Here is a 20391-nt window from a genome sequence, read left to right as displayed (position 1 = left end):
CAGAGGAGCAACACTTCATTAGTATTTATATGGCCTTAAAAAAGTTGTTGTTGTTAAAACATTTATTTGTTTTCACTTGATCTTTATATGTTGAACTGTGAATGCAGTTATTCTACACACACACACACACACACACACACATATACACATGACAATGACGAATTTTGCAATAAAAGGTGACATTTTTGCGGTTCTTTCAGTGTATTAACTTTAACTGTATCAGGACAAAAGCATTTCAGGTTAGACTCCTTTTTTCTTTGAAAATCACTCATTGTATTTTTTTACAGTTTAAGCAACTTTGTGCTATTGTAAAAAGTGTAAATTAAAGGCAGTAACAAAGCTGAAGTTGAGTTTTCTCCTCTACAGGCATAAATAATTCATGTTTTCTTTAACACTTACTTATTTTTTTAGTCTTTAGAAAGAAATGGATCTCCACCAACAGGTACTTGTCGTGTGTCACTTTCTTCCTTCATCTTCTTAAGGGACTACTGTCTGATTCTTCACTGTACTTCAAAAAGGCCCTAAACTGTACTGGACTTCACTGTAAAGAGTTTTTAAAAGCCAAACACATTCAGAGTTTGTGTCCATTTAGACTCAGGCTTTTCCTGCTCTATTTATTAAAAAAACAAACAAAAAAAAAAAAAAACTTCTGTTGAAACACAAGTAGCTTCACTCAGACTGAATTATATATATATATATATATGCTATGCTAATATATATATATATATGTATATATATTAGTATATATATTAGCAGAAACTTTAAAGTTGCAAAAGGCTTAACGCAATCCTAAATTTAGAGGATTATAAAATGTAATTTTATCATATAATTCTTAATATTATACATAACATTTTGATCATAAAAATACAAAATAAAAATGGTTAGCCAGTGTGTGTTGAAAAGTCCTGTAACTTCACTTTAAACCAAGGAACAAACAATGTGACATTCAGAATTTGGAACATTTTCGTCTTTCTGCTGGTACAAGATTTCTAAAGACAGCATGAGGTCATTTGTTATTAACGATAGGTCAAATTGGGGCAGTGGTTGTTCACACCGAGCTGTAATTTATGACTGAATGTAGTAAACATAAAAAATCCTAATTTATAAAGTGATAGCTGTTCACATATATATTTATATATGAACAAATCAGTTTAGTTCAAGTTTTCAGTGTCTCACAGATTCAAAGAAAAAAATTTAAAGATAAAAAATATGACCGCACATTAAACATCCGGCTTTACAAAGGCAGGTCAGCTTCAGGCAGTAGAAGAGCTAAGTTTGAAAGTTTGAAAAGTTAAACCAGCCTCTATTTCAACATGCGCGCAACAAACTGACTATTTTAACATGTTTAATTTCGGTATTGACAACATAAAAGGGCAAAATATACTAATAAAGTATTTGTTTATTGACCTTGTAGTGGTCATTGAAAGGAGAGAAGTAGCAAATAGACTGAGAAATGCTTCTTTATGGGACGAGAGGGAAAATGAAGTGTGAAGTAGCAAGATGTGCCTTTCCAAACCAAACGATAAACACAGACACACAGCTCCAATGGCTTAACTTTGGGTAAAGCTAATGAAGTCTTTGTCTCCAAAGGTGCTTCCATTATAAGATTAACAACATTATCGTCACATCCAAGCTCTGATTTTAGCATCTTTTCAGCTTAGAAATTGCCCCCTCTCTTCATAAATTAAAAAATAAATCTTAAGTTTTTATTGCAAGGACACACAGTATTATCTGAAAAAGTGACTTTGTTTTTCTCTGCGGCTCGAGCGCACGAGTGTCTGAGTTGCACATCTCTGCAGAAACAGTAGAGAAATGTGTATTTAGGTGGACTTGCATCAGTGCTTCTGGAGAGATTTTTCCTAAAGGGCCCAGCAAGCTGCACTTACACACCATTTCCGGGTCACTTCCCCCTTCAGAGCTGGAGCCTCTCAATGCTTTCTCCCTGTCACAGCCATTCAAGGCCCCGTCGCTGTTAACCTGTTCACTCAACCACTTAGTCTGCCTGCAAATCTGTTGTTTTCTCCACCACACTCCCTTCTACCTTTGCTGTGCACATAGAAATATACTGTATGTCATTAGTCCCCACAAAGGAAACAAAGTTAGATCAAAAATGTTGATTCTTCATTGTAAAAATGAAATCAAGAACCTCAGACGTGTTAAATAATTCAAAAACTGTAGTGTCGAGCTTTAAAGAATGAATTCAGGTGTAAAATAAAAGCCTGCAGATAACATTTCATGTTTATCTTATTTTTTGATGCTGTGTATTATAAAAACTGTTGACAAGACTACAATAAAGTTTTCCATTTTGCTTGTAACTGAGAAAAAGTTGTAATTGCAGGTAGTTTTTGGTGGAATAATTCTAAGGACTAATATAATCTTTTCATATTTATGAATTTATTATTACTGGCTTTTGGCAGCGATACATCACAATTAAGGGCCTTTAAAAACATTATTTCATATGAATCACTGCAAGTTGCACTATAAAGTGCAAGTCTTGTTTATGTGTGTGTATTTATGAAATTGTGTGGACGATGATCTGCTCGCACTGTTAGACCAGTACCCAGAATCCACTCCCACCCGCTTATTCATCTGAAATATTAAATGTGTCACCAGCCTGCAGACTAAGGCCAAGTGTTACATAAGTCATTTTGGTAAAATATTTACATATTTTATGTATTTTGAATTAGGTTGGCTTTTTAAAAGTCCATCTTTTGTTTAAATTATTTATATCAAGATGAATATATATAGTCAGCCCCAACAGATTAACATTATGGAAAATAAAATTCTATTCGACTTACATACACATGTTTGGTAAACTATATATATATATATATATATATGTTAAAGGGTTTCAGGGTTTCAGAATTAAAGACCTCTTTTTCTGTGTGTGTTAAAGTACATTAACATACATAAATGAGTATTTTGATTTATAGATGGAAAACACCCTAAATGTTTCTCATTGGATCACAATTTAAAGTAAATGTCTATTTTCTGAAAGCATTCATAATGACTAATGCCGCCACTTTAATAATCAATAATGAAACCATGAAAACATTTTTTAAAAAATGGTTTATAAACAAAGAAGTTCGAGTTAAAATTGAAAATGTGCAGATAATGAATGTGAGTGGGGACATATATAAGCGTAGTTCTAAAAGTCCATGTGCCGACCTGCCGTGTCTTGGAGTGCGTCTGAAATGGGTGGGTAGGGAGTGTGTGTGTGTGTGTGTGTGTGTGTGTGTGTGGGGTTGGGGGGTTTACAGTCGCCAGACTTCCTGACTCTCCCGCTGTCGGACACTTGTGAACGCAGCGTTGGCTCTTTGTGTCTCAGCACTCTGTTCTGCAACCACAAGGTTCAAATGACCCCACCACTACTTGCAGTCTGCCCTAAGCCGGGCTCAGAAACCCCCAGTCTCGTCTGTCAGAGGCGAAGAAAAATCCATTAAAATCTCAACCTGATCAAAAAGACGCCCAAAGCCAAGACACCATATGCACTCATTTAGGGCTATCAATGACTGGCAAGTATTCTGGTGTACTTTAATACATGCGATTGACTTACTGCCAACAGTGGCAACAAAGACAGTTTTTCTACAAAACGAAATAGAGCTGCGGGTCTGGTAGAGTTATTCTGGGCTGATGTGCACCTCAAGGCCATCCAGAGCTGTCAGCACATTTCTGCAGTTTGACCATCACTCACCCACATGCCACATGGTTTCTATTCAATTTTAAATGCATGAATGCTGAATGCTATTGTTTGAAAACGCTGATCCCAAATTGCAAGTGATAACGTGGTCCCATTGAGCGGCTGTGGTGGGAGTTTCTCTCATGCTGCTAGCATGCAAATGTGGAGATGTGACCCGAGAACTGTGGCTTCATTTTACTCTTAGAGGTCCCATTAAACACCCCTTGAAGTCATTTTAAATCATGTTGAGAAGTGAGAAAGTAAATTGAGGCCAGTATTTGTAAACACTGCAATCGTATTTGCGGCTCTTTGGTTGTTACACTTGAATGTATTGGCTAAAAGCTCATCCTCTTGTCTTGAAGAGCTTGACATGTTGTCAGATCTGATCTGATCTCCTTAATACAGAGTGGACATTGATTGAGATTTCCATATCAATCGTTCACCACTGGCCTTGTTCGTAACTGGAACCTATGAATAATTGTTTAATATCCCCATTAATGATCCATTAATCCACAACCACACTACTTGGCACCCCACACAGGAAACACAATCATGTTTTGCCCTGAGCTTTTTTGTACATTGTCAAACAAGATTTATAATTACTACCAATTAATGTTAGAGCTGCCTCGAGATAGGCTGGATTTGACGCAGCAGTGGCCTCTAACTGTGATGACCGAGTTTAATTTAGCTAACATGATGTATTGGAGCCAAGCGGTGCAAATAACTACAAATGCTTTCCCTGTCCAATCAAAAACACTGGGCCAACCAGTGGAGAATGACAAGACACTTAAAGAAATTAAACCAGCAATCCATACACCAGCAATATCGCTGAGCAATTTTTTGGTCAGTTTGAGGAAGAAGAAATTGTGTGCATCTCATCAAGCAATGAATGTACGGCTAGTTTAGTCAGTTGAGTCCTGTTTTGGTCTCCGCCAACCCTTGAGGGAAAAATTTGCTGCTAAATGCTAAAGTCACATGGAGTTGGTCAGGTCAACAGTGATGCTGACAGCAAGAGACTTAATTAATAAAAAGCTGAAAGATGTTCAATATATTGTTCTTAACAAGCAACAACAGCCATGTCCTGTCAAAATACACAGTCATTTGTCCCACAGTTCAAATGGAAGTATTAGTGGAGTTTGAAACAGTTCCTGCTGTCCAAAAAAAAAAAAAAAAGAACCGATTAGTTAAGTAAACAAAGCCATTCATAACTTCTGCCTCTATTTTACTGCACAGTGTGCCAGTTTGGCGAGACTGCATAGATTCCATGTGCCAGCAGCTTGCTACAACATATTGTTATGGTTCATTGTGAGTCGCCCTCAAGTGGCGAGAGTAAATCTGAGAGATACTGAGGAGCCGTGTCTACAGTGGAAAAAGGGTCTTATGGGAGGAGGTCACAACGAATGAACGAGTCCCGTGTGAAAACGACTTTCAACATATAGACTACCGGAGGCCTTTGTTCAACTTCGCTACATGCTTATTACTGTAATCATGACACAGGTCATCTAACCTTAAATGAAAACGTACTCCAATCCAAACCACAATCTTTTCACCCAAACCCAGCCACATTGTGACATGTCCATAACATTCCCTACATGATTACTACTCTTACAGTGACAATAACAGACTACTACTGACCAAGTCTGGAGTTCCCTGGTTACAAAAACTAAAACAGGGGTGAATTTATAGTGACACAAAAATTGATTTTTGGAACATTCATGAGTTATTTTTAGTTATTTCATGCCTGAATAAACTGTTACTTAAAAGGTCTTCAGATTTTTAAAGACACATTTTGCAGTTAAACTCTTCCATTTTCATTGTATCCAGTCAAAATTCATCTGGTGAAATATAAACTTTTAATATGATTTTTTTACTCCTCTAGATCTGTAATACCCGTCTAATAAGTGTTGTGGTTTTGTGTAATGGTTTTGGTATTATTTGGTATTATGGAAGCATCTACGAGGATAATTGTAGATGTTTTTAGTCAGTTTTTCATGTTTAGTGAAAACTCTCTCCACTTAACATTTAAAAACAGCCTGCAGTCTCACTAGTCAGATATGTTCAGCCTTAAATAAAAGAGGCTTTGCATCAAGTTGTCTATACATGCATTGTGGTCCAGATTCTTCACAAAGGTCCCTTTCCAGGGGTTCAGTCATAGATTGGTCCACTGGAGGGCTCTTAGTAAAGAGAAAAGACAAGGAATGCTTCAAGTGGAAGCAGGATAAACAATGGCTGCAGGGGGAATTCACAAGATGGCAACACAAAAGTTAGGTTTTTACCTTATATATTTATATGAATAAAAACATGAAGAACAACAACTTATAGACAAAAGGTGTGTGTTATTAAAAAGTGATTTTTTTTCAATGCCTGTTTTACCATGTCCCTTAAAACAGTGGTGTACTAAGCTCTGGCTAAGAGGGTGGTTTGTTCAAAGGACTCAGTGACGCTGCACTTTACAACATAAACAACACCCCATTCATTATGACTCGTAACTTGATAGCAACTGGGGGATTTGGATCATCCCGCCAGGCTTTCAGAGGGGTTATGGATCCATTAATTTGGTCTACTTTAGTGGTCTGCAGTGACAGAGTGGCTCTGTAAATTGAATGGGGGCTGAGGGATTACAATGACCATATCTGATGAAAAGGTCCTGCATGAGCAGCAATGACATAAATAAAGCCAAAGGTCATCCTTCTTCTTCTTCCTCGCGCAGGAACAAGTCTACTGTGTAAAGCAATATCTAATGTCATCCCTGGAGGCCCCCTAGTGGCAAATATGTCACAGCAGTAAAGAGAGAGCAAATGTCAGAATATGCTCTTCACACTTTGGAAAGGCTGGAGTAACAGCGGGGCAGAATTAGGCAGAGTTCAATGAAAGCTCAGGGATACAGCTTTTCCATTTCCTTTACAAATATGGAGTTAGTGCCATTAGAGGTATTATATCTCATTTCGTCAATAAAATGTCATTGTAAACCTGATCAAAGCTTCTACTGAGGACAGTTTTTTGAGAATAATTCCTTTACGCAACACTTACTCATTTGGTCACATTTTTATAACTGTCCTTAAACCTTTGTAGTCATTTAACTTTACACCTGACTGTACAAACAGAACACAAAATAAAGGGAAGACAAAGAACAGCACAACAAAGGTCCCGGTGAAAACATGAAGTGGGGGCACTGAAGCCGATGGATGGTGTCTCAACTTCAACACTACTAGGACCCTCGCAAGACGCTTATTTACAACAGTCATGGAAAAGAAAAATAATCAATCCAACTTTTATTGGGGTTTTCAATAGGAACATCAATTATGTTCCTCTAAAAAGGTTTAACTCTTTCCTATAATAATTTACTACTAGACTTCAGTCCCTCATAAATCTGAACTATGAAGATAACGCTTTAGTTATTGTCAGACCATCATGGCCCACTTTACGTAACAGATGCAGTATTGTATTTTTGAAATTGGATAGATCAGATGGGAGATGTGACCACAAGTGACAACAACAGGTCATTTCATCGTGGCCTCGTTAGATGAAAAGCCCTGACCTTGGAGGGCACTGGTCCGACCAACTTCAAGCTGCCCGTCACTTACTCCGAGATCAGATGTCAGCTGTTTGATGCTGCCACCCTGCTCTCACCCAAAGTGAGCAGAGATGAGAATGAAAGTGTCATTCAGACTGATAGAGGTTATGGAAATCATTCAATAAAGAGAACGCAGAGGAACTAATTGACAGAGTCTATCCTGTCCACAGAACTGTCCTGAGCAAAAGACAACAAAAATCAATAACACAAGTTGGGGGAAACAGATACTTGAGACTAATGGACACAGGGAATTGCAGTTGATGGGTGCAAAGGGGCTAGAACCCAAATTGATATGGACATCACAGGCCAGTGGGCTCCAAGGGGGCGAGAGGAGGTCACTGGTTGCTTTGACAGTCTACCCTCCCTTAATGGAAGTCTATCGACTGAATTGGAAAAAAGCTTCTGTGACTAACATGGAACAGGGGAGCCACAGAAGAGGCACAGAGTCTGCATATGCTCACACCAAAATAAATGTGTCTGTAAGGTCTGTACATGTGAATATACACAGATCAGTTTCATAGTCTTCGGGGATTCGTCTTCTGATCAATAGAAAGTTATTAGTTGCTCAATGATTTTTTTTTTTTTCAGCTCAGTGCCTGGATGGCATAAGCTTTGAAATCTGAAATGTTAGTTCTGCTTTATATAGTTGCACTCCTTTCATAATGTGTTTAATGTCAATTTTTTAATCACCATGCCCTGAAAGTTGCTCTGCAGCTCAAAATTCCTAAGGAGGAAGACAGCAGACCGCTCAGATTCGACTGGTGTAACTGAAATTCATGCTATCACGACTTGGACGGGTCCTGACACAGAATTGAACAACCGTGTTTCTTACACTCCAGAGTGCAGAGTAACTCTTGTTCACATTGAGTGCAGAGAGTGCTTACAAACAAACTGCTGACTCAACACAAGATTGCAGCGCAAAAGTGATGGTTAATTGACTGCTGGTGTATTTCCTGCTGATTTACCCTCCTCTTCCAGGCAGTTGGCGACGTAACCTGACCCACATCTTTCAACACAGAAATGCAATAAATCTGTGCTGCAACCATTTTGCTTCCTTCTGAATTGGCAGCGTGCGCTCCCAGCTTGCCTCTCCCTGAGGGCCGAGCAGCTGCGCTTCGCTCAGCTCATCCGAAATCACAAGTGCAACAGCTCGGTCGTGAGAATTTATCATCTGAAAACACACGTATCACTGAGCAATCAGCAAATACAAGTGAAGCTGCAGTTGACGCACTGAGAAGGAGAAGTACTCCCCAAATAGGGATCATTGGATTGTGAGCTAATAGCCTGAATGGCTGCCTGCCAGGTAGATGCACCTGCGGTTCTGAAACAGTCTGTGTCATCACTATGGTTAAACAATTACAAATGGCTTTAGAGTACCAAGAGCACAATTAAACAACAGCTGCTGAAAATCTATCTCGACTAACAACAGCTCTAAAGCAGCATACATGAGCCAACAGCTTATGCAATGTGTGTAAAACAACTACAGGAGAGCTTCTGTCATAAACTGATTTCTGAAGAAATTTGCGATGATTCGGGTTTGGATTTACCAGCTGCTGCCATCTTGATAATAATTTACTGCAGACAAAGAAATGCTGAGATGAAAAACAGACATTCACACAACTGCAAAAATTCTTAGTCCTTGCGTCTGACAGATACAAATACAACTGGAGCAACTGGAAGGTTGCTCAATGTGCGAAGCTATTATCAGGTAAGGTAGCAAACATCTGGAAACAACACAGTGACACAGACTAGAGACCAAAACGGTAGCAAGTTTGATGATGTCACTCCTGGATTTGTCACTTTGAGTGTGCATGGCACAGCTCATTTGTTGTTTTGAATATAGAGATATTCATCAGTGCAACTTTAACTGGCCACATCACAATCAAACTTATTCTTGAACAAAAAAAGTGACCAAAAAAAAAAAAAGATGTCAAAGATATTTGCGGTCATGTGTCTCACTGTTTGACAATAGCTGGGATTCTCTAGGGCAGCTCTCTGAGATGCCAGTCACTCTAGAGCATAACTATGAACCTAACTTGATGCCAGAAGATCTCACCCATTCACCAGTTCTTAGGCCTGAGTGAAGCACAGTTTATAACAGCCAAGTCATTTTTTTAACCACTCATCGGGAAAAAAGCCAGTAGCTAAGACTGATGCAAAGGTACAGATGGTACAACTGTAGAACTGACTGTTGTGTTAGTCACTGCATGATCAACTCTCTGCTATTATACTTCACAGAGAAAAGTGCACACCGACCAGCTAGATTACGTCTGTAAATGTCTATGCATCACAACACTCTATGTGGTCTCGATGGTGACAGAGGCTCAGGCATCATTCACACAGCACATTTCAGGCAACAAGTGGATCCAGCATGACAGCAGCCCGAGGTAGAGCTCCCATCAGCATCATGATTGGCCGCGCAAAAGATTCACATACAACCTGTCATCTACTATCTGAGCCAATGCTATACTATTAACGCAGCTGTCAACATCACTTATCAGCAAAGATGACTGATGTGTCGAAAAGGCCACAGTTCACAGCCGCTTCAGACTGTTGACAAATGTCTGTCAATTCAGATATATATCAGAAACGTCTGGATTTCAGTGACATTTCACTCTGACTCGTCTTGAAGATCAACAGCCTGGACAACAACATACTGAATGAGGACAGATTCCTATTTCTCATCTTAAATAACGATTATATTAAAGAGTTTAACTAATTCAGTCTGCTCATATCTGCACTCAATAAATCAATAATCCACCTCTCCTAAGGTAAATCCCAAGTTTTGGTCTCAAACTTTTTGCTTTCAGAAAACTTTTTTAGTTCATTTGTTTTGTAATGTAACATCAGCAAGTAACTTAAAAGTCCTGTTTTTATCTTCTATTAGAGGTAGAAGTTCAATACCAGAAAAGTAAAAGGTGAAGTACTGAGGTGACTCGGCAGCATCTGTTCCTCGTGTCAAACAATGATTCATAAATATCTGTGCTTACTTGCCTCCAAATCCCCATGTGTCCAAAAGAAGATGCAGCTCGGAGAGATGACGGATGCTTTCAGCCATGTATTATTCACCACTTTAATTCCACAACCCTACAAAGGAGAAACAGAGAGTTTTTGTTTATTTTATTTTTCCTTTCAAATCCACAAATAGATAGCTGCAAAGTGCTCTGGTTAAAGATTTATTCATGGGTGCCAGTAGTGAACTATTGTACCCTTGTCCTGAAAGGGTTGTGACCAGAGAACTATGAAAACATTTCATATTTGGACTTGTTCAGGGTAAGATTCATTTCAACTGACAGAAACTAACATGAAATTTGCTGTGCATGTCTCAAGCCTTTGCTGGAAAACAAAAGACACAAAACTACTTTTAGTACTTGATCCGCAATATTGGGCTTTAGAGAGATCCCAGATTTGACCTGAAAACAGTTTAAAGTTGACAGTTTCCTTCATGGAGTGATATGTGGCAATAAAGTTTAAAGAGGTGAGCTCCAAAGATTGCACGTTTAGTTTAGCTTAGCATAAGGAATGGAAATGGAGGAAACAAGTTGCCCAACTCTGTAGACAATCCAAAGATACAAATCCACCAGAGGCTTACTTACATGTTGTATCATAAATTTAATTAACAACTCACAACAGTAAAAAAAAGACAATTTGTGGTTTTACAGAAACTTACATTTGTTGGCAACAGAGAAGCCTCCTGGCCAAAATTAATCATCATTTGGTTTTTGAGGCTTGATATGCTGGTAAACAGCGGATGGATAAACTGTTACTTCTCAAGAAATAATTTCCTCTTATGCACAAAAGCATTAGAGGGAAACAGATGGATTCATGGTGGTAATTACTGCACTTCAGAGAAACATCACAGTGAGCACAGACAAAGTGATCAACAGTTTGTTGTGAATTTCTTTTGCCTGTTGAGGACCATTTATCCCTCTAATGTCGAGAAAAATTTAGCAAATTTATAAAAAATAAATTAATTAATAAAAGCTGTAACAGATGGTCTGTATTTCAAACTCGATTGTGCTTATACTCATTCCTAAAGAAGGACTTTAGAACCCACCCTCTTCTGGAGGACAAAGCACTCTCTGCAAATGCTTTGAGATTTGGAGAGAAGTGGCTGAACAGATTGTTATGTCACCATTAGGGAGCTGTAATAAAGTCATATTTCTTTTGCATTTTGCATGACTGGAGGGCCCTCCACTCTCGCCTGTCTGCTCCTCTCACGTCAGCCTCCCTTAAGTGGAGCAGTTCTGGACTGCAGGTTTTTGCCTTGCTGCCGCCAGAGTGTGTCGGTGCCAGCACTGCATGATTACACTCAGCAGCACACAATTTTGTAGACAGCATTAAAGCAGGAGAATAAAATGTCTTAGGCCTCATTAAACGTCCACACATTTGGAAATTAAAAACCACTCATTCCTCATTGAGGAGGAAGTGGAATGATCAAAATTAAGTCTTTACAACAGGTTATTTACTCACTACAGGTCAGTCTAGCAAGTATAAAACCTGGTGTAAAAGATTTCATGGAAATGCTGAGTTCACGAAGGCCAAATCTCAGCCAGAGGTGTCCATAAGGAAAAAACTCTTGTTTTGTGGTTTTTGATAACTATAAGCAAACACAATTTTCTTGATTTTCCTCCTGCTGTTAAACTCAACAGTCACTAAACTAAACAGTCGTGGCTATATGCATCTCTTTTTTTGGTCATTGGTTGAGATTTGATGCATAAACTGTGTTGTGAGTAAATCAGAGCTTTTAAAATATTAAAGCTGTTTAGACAGATGTTTTAAAATTGTTTTTTTTTTTTTTTTTTTGGGGGGGGGGGCTGCAATATGAAAGATTATGGTCATGTTAATTCTATTCACATTTTCAAGTAGTACAATAAATACATGGCTTGTTTTCACATTAATATTTAACCACCTGGTACATTAATAAAAAAAAAAAATCTTGGTTGTCAACTCCTCCACTTTAGTGCAGCAGTCATAGTTAAAGATTTCTCTCTGCAGTGTGTTTTGAAAGAAGTATTCAGGCCATTGTAAGTCTTCTCAAACTGACTGCTACAGTATTCACATGTAACTTCAAACATTTCCAAAAGGCCAACACATTCCCTTGCCGAAGGTCCACTCTGGTGTTTGTGAAGCAGGCATATTTGTAGTGACATGGACCTGAGGGCCTGTTTTAAATACACAATGATGACAAATAGTGTTGATGATTGCATACTTTGAGAACATTTGTGGAGATGACAAACAAACTGAATCATTTTGTTGATCATGTGTAATCATGATCTCAGTCACAGAGACTGTTGCCATCATCATCAACAAAACAATGGTTAATACTCATTACTGAATGGCTGTTATGTTAGGACTCACCAGAGGTTATTTAATGATCATTATCATCATGAATCACATAATATACATGGCTGGGGCCTATTATGAACGCACATGAACAGTGGCAAAGGATTTCAAAAAGGGGTTGGATGCACTCAAAACCTAAACTGTCTGCAATTTTGCAGTTGTAATAGTTTTTGTTTGCTTTTTGTTTTGGAGCTTTGGTAAGGGACGAGACTGTAGCTCCTGATACCAACTGCTGCATGTTTTTGTACCGAAGTAAACACGTACAGCCACTAGCACAGTTTGTCCTGTAATGCTCAAAAATAGCAAATAGAGAACATTGCAAAAGACAACTGTTTAGGAAAGGGAACACAACTGAGAAAAAAAAAAAAAACACAGAATGGCTGGATCTAAGGATTTAATGCTTGACTATGACATTACGTGATTTCATCTGCTAACTGTTAACACCAACTGACCCAGAATGGACGAGGCCAGACTTGGTTTGATTTTTACACCCAGGGTACACTGCTGATTGACCTAATGATCGTTGGGTGTCATGTGTTCAAAGCTGAAGAAGAATTCATGAAAAGACAGACCACCCAGACTGTTCACTTTACAGAGCTCTTCTAAGCAATAACAGTCAAGAACGAAAAAATGAATTGTGCGCACAGTGTCGGGCCTGTCCCCGCTCTGTGATCCCTATGATTACATTACCAGCCTTTCTCAAGTGGGCATTGCTGCTTCTTGGCTCTTCTTTGTGCCTTTCTGGGTTTGATTTGAGCCCAAAGAGCCACAGGATACAACTTCCAAGGCATTAGCATTCTCAGCAGTCAAACAGCAAAATTTCACATCTTGTTAGTTTAAAGTGACAGGGTGCTTACATGGGGGTAAGAGACAACCTCCTCCTGCTAACTACAAACACATCATGTAAGGCAGAGTGATGGGCTCATGCTCTTTCATCTGCTGCAGTCTGTTTCTTACAGTATTTCCCAACACTATTGTGTTACACCTCCTGGGTATGCATGCTAATGCCTTTTTAACACTGACTCTATAATGTGGTTTAAAACAATTTGGAAAAATGTCACGGAATTGTCTGAAGAGTCCGACAATTGATCTTTCACTCATTGTCTCAAGTGTTGGGTCCCATTCTATAGCAAAAAAAAAAGATTTACTCAGCCTAAATGTTCATCTTACGTTGTCTGTCATTCTCCAAAAAATTTTCATAGGGAAAATGGCAGCACTGGGGAAAACAGCCACAACTTTTTTTGAAAGAGTCATTAAAAGGCCAAATTTTCCTGGGAAAAAAAAAAAAGACAAAATAAACCATCCCAAATAAAGATTTTCATCAATTACCTTTAGAAAATGTAAGTTTTCAGTTTACCACCTAGTTTTTAAACAACTGGCACTGAACTTTTGACTGGATCAGTAATCTTTGAATCATCTATTTCCTGGCGTTTTACAGACTGTGGCTGTTTATGAGTGTGAGGATGCTAAATGCCTGTTTGTGTAAAGCCATGCCCACTGCAACATTACCCTTTTCAATCCAACTGCTCTGATATTGTGCATGTTCCTAACCACCGTCTCCACAACATCCACACAATGCTTTGAGCATCCTGTCTCAGGCAGAGCTGGTTGAAAAAAAGAGCCCTTCATTGACTCCAGTGATGAGAGTAATTAGATGTAATTGTGCCGTGGGTGAAACCTTTGAAAACCCAGTTTGTGTTGTGAGTGAAACAATGATGATTAGAGCTTGTTCACTTGTCAATAGTGATTAGGGAAGTAACTACATTTAAAAAGCAGATACTTCTATTAACCAATATTCAAATATTTATTTCAAAATTACCCACAGGTTAGTTTTTGTGTCAGAACATGCCATGATGATCAACTTATCTGCCAAGAAGAGTGATCAACCATGTGGAAAAAGAATATATTTACATTTTAGCTGCAGGGGAAAACTGTTTCAGTGGCAAACAATACACAGCGAAAGCAGGCTGGAGGCTTGAAAGGCTGCTGCTCACACCACATGATATAGATTACCTTTCGAGAAGTCTGGGTGCCCATTAGCACTGCTGTTTGATCTCAATGGCACAAATTGATCCAAGGTGAAGAAATTGTTGTGTAATTATGATTGATGATGACAAGAAGGGGAAATGATTTGTGCTTTTAAATTCTCGGGTCCTTAGTAGGAACTTCAGGAAGCTGTAATGAAATGTTAACGTTGTGCTGATGAGTGGAGGTAACCCATGAGAGATTTAGAACCATAATGCACAACAGGCACAAATTACCTACTTAGTCGAAGCACAAAGTATTTTATCACTGTATTATTCCTTGTTGGCACATTTTTATCAAGGATAATATAATATTCTACAATAGTATTTGCCATTATGAGAACAAATGGTACTTGAAAGCTCCAGAAAATTTGCGGTTTCCAAAACGTCTTGTTTTTTGTTTAGCTTTTTTGTTCCTTCTTACCAAGACATGTTGTGGGCACAAAACTCAGCTGAGAAAGCCTGAATACTTAAGTCAGATTGCTAACATTTTGATGTTGAACTGGCTTATCTTGCTCATTAGATAAGCTTGTTAAGTCCATGGTTAGTTTATACATAAACAATTATATTTGGCATTATCTGCTGTAGTACCTCCCTCTATACTGGTTGATATATGTGTAGCTGTTCATAATAAAATGAGCCAGTAACACAACATCAGCAGGCTGATTTATCTGTTGGACTCCAAAACACAGAGGACAATTCAAACTAAATCCTGAAGGAACTGGATACACTGTTTACGCAGGAAATTGACAATATGGAACGCATTACACCCAACACAACCGGAACACATTAATACGACTACATTTAAGTTATAAGGCCACAGCCAAGGGCCAAACATTTGTGTGAACAAGAGCACATTTCATTCTGTTTGCTCGCTTGTTTCATATTTGCATTAATGACAAGGTGAAAAAAAAAATCTGTTGGTTTTTGTGATGAGTTTTGTGTTGATCCTGCTACCAGACTGTTCCTAGAGGAAAATAACGTCAACAACCTGAATGTGACTATATTTACAATTTAAAATAATGTTTAAGGCAAATAACAAACCATGATTGCATTTCATACCCTCCCCACAGAGACATGAGCCTTCCACATTTCCTTCCAACAGCCTCAATTGCAGCACGTCTGTGACTCAGTGTCTAGAATAACTCTCTAAATAAAGAATAAAAGCAATCCGCTCCTGTTTCACTCAATGCACCTTTTCCTTCCCTGTTGCCAGGGGGATGACCAAATGCATTTCATATGCAGGCTTCATGGATCACTGCCTCCTGAGCACAAAGCAGAATCATGTTCCGCTTTAAAAACGTTAATTTTACATTTTTAATGACTGCAGCTGATGGCTTAAGTAGGTGAGTGCCGCTTACAAGGGAGGATGCGATGTTCTGGAAATCCTCGCTCGCACTCCTGCAATTCCTCGCCCTGGATTCAGTGATCTCTCCTGGTAAGTGAAGGAGGAATCCCAGGTCTTGCAGCTCCTGTAAAAAAGAAAAAAGAATGATTCAAGATTAGTCAGAAGTCCATCTTTATGTTAATTAAAAATTATTTTTAGGTTTTATCCTGAATAATTTGATACAAAATTGGATCAAAACTAAACTTTTCACATTACTGCTGGACATTACACATCATATGTTAACTTGCTAAAGCAGAATCCAGTTAGTCCGGGAGATTCCTCAATTCATGGTTGATTAGCCTGATGCCAGGATTATCTCTGTTATTTTAAAGCAGATAACACAAGAATATGGCTTAATGGGATCTGTGAAATCAGCTGTAAGACATCAGGAGCCTCTCAAAGAAATAGCTGTAAAATGTAGTTCACTCAATAAACGAATAACTGAGGTGAAACATTTCACCAAAACTCCACATATAAAAGGAAAAATGTACACAAAAATCATCTCTACACAGGGTTAGGGTTAGGGTCATAATTAAATTTCCACCCATTTCACAAGGCCAGCTAGCTGCCCACTGTTGGGAAGAGAGATTTAAATGTGCCTCAGATATGAGCTAAGAGGTTTATAGCACAAACTCTTTTTTTTTCTTTTAGATAATTAGCTTGTGCTCAGTGCTGTCATATCCATAAGTGCAGCTGCTTATGAAAAAACAGGGCAAGAAAACAAGAAGCCAAGCCTCCCCAGGGTAAGTGCCCACCACAGCCTGGATTATGGCACCAAAGGAATCCTGGGAAGCGTGTATTGATTTGGCCTGACACTTGCTGCCACATTTAGCTTAGCCGCTGCTGACTCGCAAAGGCTTCAAGCAGTTATCTGCCACATTCTCTACTATCTTTAAAGAGCAATGAGAAATTACCTCGTGCCATAGAAGATTTATCATCACATAGTTAGCTTGGTGCCCGTGCAAAAGATCTCTTTTGATTGCTAATACAAGTTTAAAGTGCATGTGCACAGGACTATGCCTAATTAACTTGTTCACATGGGCATGTGGTGATGAAACAGTGGCCTTTATAAATTACATTTGTTTTACAGATTGTCTGGGTGCTGCACTCTGATGTCTGATATCTGAAAAGATACATCAGCACAGAAATACAAATCCTGCAATGTGTTAAAAATAGATACTAGTAACCCAATGTCAGAGGGAGTCAGGCAATCATTCAAGGGACACATTGACCCCAAACTAGTTTTCAGTTTGCAATGTCTTAAAAATGCTAAATTTAGAATACTCAGAAGTCATTATGTATATTCTATTTATTCTTATTCTTATTTATTCTATGGATCTGACTGAGGATCTTTTGGTCAAGGTAAAAGCATACGTATAGAAATTGTCTACTGTCTTCCATATTTTTGCTTCTGCTATCCATATTACATACTCTATTCTCCAGTTACATTGTGTCTGTGATGTTCAGTGAAATTTTGTTCAGTGTCATGAGCAGATTTGACTTCTCACATGCCCAGTGTTCATGTTTCTATTCAGCTGTAAACATCTCATCAGCCAGTGATGTTACGCTGCACAGATTCTGGGCAACTAAACTGTGCAAAGAGCAACTCGTGGCAAATATCCATTAAAATCATCCAACACTTTACCCTTTGGAGAGCCCATTGGCTTCAAGTGGCCAAACGCTATCTTATTTTATTTATAGGATGGCACTTCCGCGCCCTTTAATCTGATGCTCTCTTCAAGCAGTAGTACAAGTACAATCCCTCTTTCTACAGCTGTCAGCCAGATCTGATTTCTCTTCTTAATGTTCTTCCATTTGATTTAATTCTCTGGGCAACAGTTGTAGCATCGTAAGGCATCTCCTTCTGCATCTATGTGAGCTACAAATGCAGCTGTGGGACTACACTGGATGAAATGGGCAAAGACAGCTTCACAATCGCCAAGGGTGTTATTCCAAGATCAGGCTAGAATCAGAAGTTTTGTCGGTTTCAGTTAACCATAGCACTGCTAAATGGCTTAAGTCAAGCATAAGCAAAGGCTCTGAGATATTGCTGCATGACAGCTAAAGTAGCTGGGTGCATCAAAGCCATGTACCCAACCTTAAGTGCCCTCAGGCTTTCTCTTCTTCATGACTGACTTTTAAGTGTTTTATCCCTAGGACGCAGTCATAATGTGCATTAAGATCAAGAACATTTATTTCAATTGTGTTTTGTGTTTTATGTTTTATTCTGGCCTTAAATTTGGCTGTCTAGACTGAGCTTTGCTGAGAATAACTCGCATGGGAGGATCCCCTGCTGTGTGAGGAGTGCTGACTAAAAGCACGAAAACATTCATCTTCTTTTATTTTCCCAAGAAGATAGCTATTTTCTTTAAGTTTAGTTAAAAAGCCCCAAAAACAAGGCAAAATGATTTTCCACTTAACATATGTACATATGCAAACAGCATGAACATGCATCATAGTGAGGGATTATATAATCTTAATACTGGGATTTGACAACTACAAACATTCATAACGAGGGTTATGGGATTCTGTACTAACCCTACTATCCATTTAAAAACAAACAAACACAAATAAGTGTCAGTTCATGTTCACTGTCAAAACTTAATTTCCCTTGCCTGTATATGGCAATCAGCCCAAAGCCCACAGGCAAAAAAATATCCAAAAAACGACCAGCAGACAATATAGATTGCCCAAACATGAGTCAATAGTGCATTTGTGGGAGGCTATTTTCAGTTTCAGATTTGGTGGCATGTTTACAGCAGCTGGAATGAGTACAGTATGTGTTACCAACTCTAAATAAACCGCAGAAGAAGCATGTGAAGTGGTGCAACAACATGGCTCACTGACGGGAACAACAGACACTGAGGAATAATGAAAGAGTATGATTTCAGAGTGTCTTTCCATTCACAGCTTTCTGCCCTCATGATGACACAGTGACATGAATTCAGTTTCATTAGGGTTAAAAGAAAAACCTCTTTAAAGTTACAATAGGTTCTAAACTACAATCTATAACAGCAGCAATGGGATTATTGACCAGAAGTCACCAAACCAATCATTAAGAATAAGAAATAAAAAAAATACAGAGGAACAATAAAGGTCAGATTATCTATATTCACACACACAAAGCTCAGATGCTGCAGACCTTCAAAGTTGATTAATCCCACAAACTGAAAGTCTTCATATTCCCAATCTTATTAAAGATCAAGTAGAAAATGCCAACAAAAGTTATCTACATTTGTCTGCTGAATTGTGGCCTTTCTTGGAGCTTTCTTTTTGTTTGTTTGTTTTTTTTACAGACGTTATCTGTACTGCCGGAAAACCAAACAACTGAATCAAACAGTCACTAAAAATGTGAGCAAACTGGAGGCAAAGATGAGTCTTACCTGCGACATCCGGAGACGTCTGCAGGGAAAAGGAGCTCTTTTCTCAAATGTTGAACTTCCTTGTCCATTGACGACTTCCTGGACAGCAGAGTGCCAACATTAGCTTCAACATTGCTAACTAGGCCACCGTAAAAAGTCCGCTAAGGACTGAAAAAGCCCAAAACGGCTTCAGTTCAGGAGGTAAATATTCTGTAAACACTTCCGTAGAGAACGTGCGACGCACCGAGCGATTTAAAACGCCTTTTCGACGGTCGCCATCTTGGAAACGTACCGGAACGGACGAAAATCCATCGTGTTATCAGAAATAATTATTTCTGGCCTATTTTAAATTAATTACTTTGGCTTTATTTATTTATTTTTTTTATATAACATTACATCCACGGGGAAGACACGTCAGAGACACAAATATCGGCTTAATTTTTCACCATCACGTGACAGGAGCCGTAAAAAAATGTTTTTTTTTAAACATAATTTTAAAGGAGAGTTCAGTCAGTCATCTTATAAATGGGATCCAGAAGGGCGATCGTATAACTGCTGTTCTAAGAGAAATGTTCACACTGATCCCTGGAGAGCAAAATAACAAATTTACAAGTATTTCCCACCAAGACCATGTTTGTCTAATTCCCCACAGTTATTTAATTTATATATTTTTTAACTGCTTTAGTTATTCTGTAATTTTCCTTTTGGGTCCTGAGTCATTGTGCTCTAATGTTTCAGTGACTGTCCAAGTGTATCTCTGCTGGGTTAACTTGGCCTGTTCTATGTTGTCAGCTGGAGAATTAGATTTCACAGAAAGATAAATGCAGACATTGCAATAAATCATTGAGTGAGCTCAGATTAACCACAGCTAATAAATCATTTTATAAAGTGTGAAGAGAAATCATTTGTGCACAGTTAACCTAGAGTCAGGGAAGACGTACACAAAGCAGGGATCTAAGGCAACTGATCTGTCTTACATGAAAACATTTAATATTTGTAGAAAACCAGTAAAAGAGATG

Source organism: Echeneis naucrates, chromosome 18 (genome assembly GCF_900963305.1).
Source record: "Echeneis naucrates chromosome 18, fEcheNa1.1, whole genome shotgun sequence".
Taxonomy (NCBI): Eukaryota; Metazoa; Chordata; class Actinopteri; order Carangiformes; family Echeneidae; genus Echeneis; species Echeneis naucrates.
Note: the sequence above shows the minus strand (reverse complement) of the source record.